This window comes from Cryptomeria japonica, chromosome 1, assembly GCF_030272615.1.
Source record: "Cryptomeria japonica chromosome 1, Sugi_1.0, whole genome shotgun sequence".
NCBI lineage: Eukaryota > Viridiplantae > Streptophyta > Pinopsida > Cupressales > Cupressaceae > Cryptomeria > Cryptomeria japonica.
The window spans coordinates 550,512,056-550,518,162 of record NC_081405.1 but is presented as its reverse complement, the minus strand read 5'-3'; the positions used below and the strand labels follow the sequence as shown (position 1 = coordinate 550,518,162).

The 6,107-nt window shown below is 29.3% G+C and overlaps 1 long non-coding RNA gene across 3 annotated transcripts; it reads left to right on the top strand.

The window, feature by feature from the left end:
* Positions 1–2,566: 2,566 nt before the first annotated feature.
* Positions 2,567–5,543, top strand: LOC131044933 (uncharacterized). Of its 3 annotated transcripts, none has more exons than XR_009105731.2 (3): positions 2,567–2,654; positions 3,588–3,666; positions 3,781–5,543. It is a non-coding gene; the product is annotated as an uncharacterized LOC131044933 (long non-coding RNA). The 3 variants fall into 3 exon arrangements; XR_009105732.2 differs by having other exon boundaries at positions 2,604–2,821; positions 3,792–5,543; XR_009105730.2 differs by having other exon boundaries at positions 2,604–2,821.
* The last annotated feature ends 564 nt before the right edge of the window (positions 5,544–6,107 follow it).

Sequence of the window (6,107 nt, the reverse complement as noted above, 5' to 3'; positions counted from 1 at the left end):
GATGTTTCACGAGAGATAATTGAGTTAATAAACTTTATCTATTATTTATATTCTACTATATATATTTTGTTGACAACAAATTTCTTCAATTTTAGGTTACATAGGGTTCGTCTCAAACCTGTAAATTGTTTCTTAATCGCACCAAAGAATTATTTATGGATATTTAATAGGATGACAAATTGTTGTAAGTTGATTTGGTAGTCAATGTTTTCTTCAATTTAACATAATATTTTTTATATTTTAATAAAATATAAATTTGTAAATAGAAACATAACTTTCCATTAAAAATAGAATTCATAAATATTTAAAATAAAAATATTTTTACTATTAATAAAATAAAATAATAATTTTTAATAAATTTTATTTCATATAATTTATATCATTATATTTGTTATTGTTGAAATTTTTTTATTCTAGCCTATGTTTTATTAAAGTGTATGTAAATGATAGTTAAAAAAAATTAAGATGATAGAGTATTAAATATATTCAATCTATTTATTTATGAATCACACCCATTCTTTTAAAACGAAGGAAGGAGACTATATATTTTTGTATTTAAATGCATTCTATTGTTATTGATATTAATTTAAAAAGCAAGGATAAGTACATTGTGAATGCTCAAATTGCCCAATTGCCAAAACTGGAAAGGTACATTGTGAACGCCTCGTTCCATTCTGTACAATATTTTGTAAGTTTGAGCAATTCAATCTTATATTTTATTTTTTTAATAAGGATCGTTATGTGATAATACAATATGAATTAAAGTTTTTAATATTTTTTAAATGGATTAAAGTGAATTAGGATACGAACTTAATCTAATACACAGATTTACACATTTTATACTCAAGTAAACACAGCGTGACAAGTTAGGGAAAGTAAATAAAGGAAAAAAATACATTTTAAAATTCTTAAAAATTTGAATTAAGTAATAGAGGAAAAAAAATAATAGAGAAAATGAATTAATAATCAAAGGAAGACTCTTTTAAAAAATACATCAACTTGTTTACTAATTTTTTGAGAGAACATGTTCCTTATGTACTAACTTTATATAAAACCGACCTTGTCGAAATGTAGCCAATTCAAAGGAGCAAAGTACAAGTAAACATTGTTTTATCATTGTGATCATTGTTGGTGGATATTTTTGAGGAACTGGAAATTGCAGATAGCTTGGTGTTTCAGATGGTTTCTCATCCTGCTGCTATTTCTTTGGTTGTTGCTTTGGCTTATGTTATGGCTCAATCTTATTCTGCTTCCTCGGGGTCTTCAATATCCCTCTCTTCTTCTTATTTGGATTGTCATATGTTTGCTTACCATTTTTGTGCTGGCAGGTTCACTTATCATAGGTTCTTTTCTAGTTGTGAGTTTTATTCTAATTAGAGGTCTGGAAACATATGCTGATTAGACAGGATGGTTCTGGGTTGAAGGCACTGGTTCTATTTTGATATGTTCTCTTCTATATGCTGGTTGAGGTAGCTTCCTTTATAACTAATGTGGATGGCTATGTAACTAGGAGGGTTTTGGGGGAGCCTATGGGCTTTTGTAATGGGTAGATAGGCCTATGTTTTCTTGAGCAATACTGAAGGGTTTTCTTACTGGTTGTTTCCCTTCAGTGCTCTTTGAACCAAACACATGTAAAAAACAAAAATTTTAATATAACTCCAGTGGTTTCATCCACTTTTATCAAAAATAAATAAAATGAGACTTTCATAACAGCTAGTCCTTACAATTGTAATATATTTGGAAAATAATTTATCTGGTTAAATTATTTGTTAGTAATGTAAACATATTTAATGTTAATATTCATTTGATTCACTCATCAAAGAAGTAAAAACCTTATATTAAAATTTAATACTAATTGAATAAAGAATTTAAACATATAGAATATAAGCTAATTGAAGCCACCTTTCACACAAATGACAAAATAGAAGTAAAAATGGAAGTAATAATTGAATCAAGTATTCTAATTTATTAATAATATAGTTATTCAAAGAAACAAGAAGAACAAAAAGAAGCATATTTTTTATAGTATGCTTATTAAATATTGTATAGTAAAAATTTGTTATCATCACAATTTTAATGGCAATAATAATTTTATTTACATTATTTCACTGATATTATAGTTAGTATAATCTCAAGATTTGTTGTGTTATCACTATATGAAGTATATTAATCATTTGATGATAATGCAACACATTAGTTTATATAATAAAAATATAGGTTTCATTATAGTACAAATTTTTTATCATGGAGTCTTGTGTGATTTAACAATACATAATATGATCAAAGAAACTATATCAAGGATGATCTAAATTTGAGGATTAGGCACAAGAAAAATATTCTATCGATATAATAGAATTCATTTTTTATTTATTTTTAAATAACTTGATATGTGTTTCAATTTTGGTGTAATCATTTATTTAGGTGTGATACCTAATTGGCTAGGTAGTTGATGTTGGTGGTTGGTAAGCTCACTTACTTTTCCTTTCAAAATAAAAAATTCAAATTCTCTTATTTTCTATATATGTAACCCCAAGAATCTTTTATATATATATAGTCATCATTTTTCCATGGGTCTATTTGCATTTTTGCTGTTTCATCTTTGCACAAGATTTCTTGGCAAATCCTTCATGGTATTAGGACCTTGCTTGTTGCAGGTGAAATGCACTCTCATTATATGAAAATTGTGATTTCAAATGAAGATTTGAAGACTACAAATTCAACTCTGATCAACTAATTGTGGTCTTTCCTTTTACAAATTCTCTTTCACTTCTGGCAAAGATATGCAAATAATGTTGGAAAACTGTGAGATTTTTTTGGTCTGGTAAAATATCTGCGAATATTTACAAGTTTCTTGGTGAATTTTAACGAATATTTGTAGATATGTAAGAAAATCAGGAAATGTTTGAATGATTTATTTAAATATAGAGGCGTTTAAGTTTATCAAGTTCAAAATCAAACAACTACATGTAAGCAAATCAGTATTTGTAGGTTCATTTCTTCATCATTGATCTACAAATTTTGTGAAAATTTGGTCATGAACTGCAATTATTAGCAATTATTTACAGCCAATCTTGAATTACTTGATTAAATTTGCAACATCTTTCATCCTTTTTGCATCAATTCGCTGGAATTTGAAGCAACCTGCCTTAATTTATAGAGATTTGGCTCAAATTCAGAGATCTACAAGAATCTTGTTTCATCGATTCGGTTTTACATGCTACCTTTATCTGCTCTTCCTTTGCTAAATTTTGTGCTGGCCTGGTTCTTCCTTGGCACAGGGGAATCAAGTCTCTTTTATTTTAATTTTTTTAAAAAGACTTTTTTCATTTTGCCTTTGCCTGGCACAAAAACTGAAATTAATTATTCCGTATAATTGACTTTTCTTCTTCCCTGGCGCAAATTCTGATAAATCTTCACTCTGTGTATTTCTGCAAATTTTAATAATTCTTTTGGCGAACAGCATCTGCAAGTATTTTCGGCCTCCACTCTGTGTATTTCTGCAATTCTTCAAACTTGTTTTTTACAAAAATAATCTATACATAGGTGTTCCAATTTCAGACATTTTTTAGCTATTTTTGGTGCTGCAGAGAACATGGAGCAAAGAATATGGAGAATAAGGCGTTGAATTCTGACTGCTATTTTGTTATATAAGAAGGCATTTTATTGGTGAGTAATTTCATCTTGGTCGCCCCTTTGCCCTTCTTTTTCAGTGCTCTATTTCACATAGTTTTCCTTAAAAAGATCTGGACTTTGGTACCTTTATTGAAGAGTATTTCGCAGATTTTTTTCAGCCAAATCTGCAATCAGCTTGGAGTTGGAAATTTCTTCCTGTGGCATTGAAGTTTATAAAAAAATTTGCTATTTTTTCCAGCAAGCATTTCAACATACAGGTACATTTGGTTTTCTTAAGCCATTTTCAGGAGTCTCATTGACATAAATAGAATATTTTTCAGTAGGAGTGGAATATTTTGACGTCTAAAACATTTTTTGAAAATTCATACGAGATCAAATGGACAAGCGAAAAGGCATTAAATTATTGAGAGTAGAAAAAAAAAATTGAAAATTCAAATCACTATTTGTATTTGTTTTTATTTTGAATTGTCTTTGCCTTAGTTTGTGCATAAATGTTTTGTCATTGACATAAGTCCTTCATTGTAAAGAGGAGTGTGAAACTATTTTCCCTTCCTCAAACTTGCAAAAGAAAATTTGCATTTTTTTTTAAGTTATTTTGTAAAAGTTATAATGCACTATATTATAAAGTGTCAGATTTGAGGGGAGGATTTCTATTGAATCAAGGGGAAAGTTTATGTGTTGAATACCCTTAATATTTCTTCTATATTCAATTTTAGTTACAGCAAATAACTCAGAACATGAACCAAAACAATCCTCTTTTAACTCCATTTAACTATCATAAATGGAAAGGTAAAGTTCTAATTTAAGAAAAGAACAAAGACCTCAATAGAGTCACAATAGGGGTAGAAAAAGAGTTAATTGATGATAATGCTGAAGTTAAATAGTATAATAAATGTGATTAAGTCTTTGACTTCTTGTGTCTATATGTGTCTTCACCATTTCTCAACTTTGAACACTCGAAGTTTGAGATATTCTTGAAAAATTCTTTAAGAAGCAAGAGGTCATGAGTTGGAGAATGAGCTAATTAATTTGAGCACCATTTCATTTGACACTTTAGAATAGTTCTCCAACAAATTCAAATCACTACCGTCACAGGCCACAGCTCAAGAAATGTGGAATAGACAAAAAGGATAATCAACTAGTTCTCTCCATTCTCACCATTCTCTCCATTCTCTAAGCTTGGCCTTTATTATTCAGTGTTTGTCACAACTTTTTACTCCACCAAAAGTGCTATGGGAACCACTTGAAAAATGCCCTCTTTAGACCTAGATTTTTGTGTTTTAACAGAAGTTTGTAGCTGCTTCAACTCAAATATCCCATGAACTCTCTACAAGATCTGCTGCAAAATTTAGAAACCGAAGTAAATTCTAAAAGTGATTGTTTGAAGATATTGAATGTTATAAAAGAGAAATTGGAAGGGAATGGCTAAGAATTACCAGAGGAATGGAAGAATAAAATAGCTCAGTTTTTCAAGTCATATAAACCTGCATTCTGCCCCTCCTGCAAATCTTCAGAGAAATGCATTTTTCGTTATTTGAACAATAGAAACCTTGACAACATTGTTCAGCCTCGGTTTCTGTGCTGCAGTTGCAACAAACATTTTACGCTTGCTAGCTGTCAATATCAAATCTACATTACAAGAAAGAGGAAGAGCTCAGTCTCAGAAGTAGGGTTCAATAATATTAAATGCCAAAACAACCTCAGAGGAATATGAATCCAATCATAATATGTATATATTATAACAACCCATCTGAGAATTTAGCATATTGCAGATAGAGTGAAAATTTTATTGCATTAGAGGCTCTTTCAGGGTTTACTGAATGATTGTAGATCACGGTAACGATCTTGCACTAAGACAAAACTAAAAGCTACAGAATATAAAGAATCATAATCAAGTTGATTATGCCTCACTGGATGACTGATCTTATATGTGCACTTGTATTTCATTATGATTTATTGATATGTTCTAACTGTTGCACAAATATCCTAGATGATTTAGAATTACAGGATTAGTTTTGTTCGGTTGGTTTTAATGGTTCATCTGAAATTCTACCCACTTGTTCAGTAAGATTCATCTATTAATATGATTTCATAAATCAATTTAAACAATATCAGATAAATCAATTTAAAGTGTGTTGTTTAAATTGATGTTTTCAAAAAATTGAAAACAGATAAATTAATAATAGTAGGATCTCTCTGTTAAAACTAAATCTCTTTGTACTCTTTGAAATTATTCTCTAGCTTTGCCCTTCAGCTCACTTAGTTGTAAGGGTTTTCTTTTATTGTTCTCAATTCAGAAAATTGAAACACTATAAACACTTTACAAGCTATGCCAAGAATAATTATATGGCCAATATTTTTCTTTTTGGATTATGAGAGAGGTCAGAAGCAGATCGCATGCCTTCATTGCCATTGGCTTTGGATCATACTATCTACCATTTTGATGCAGAACAAATTGTTTTTGCATTTAAAAA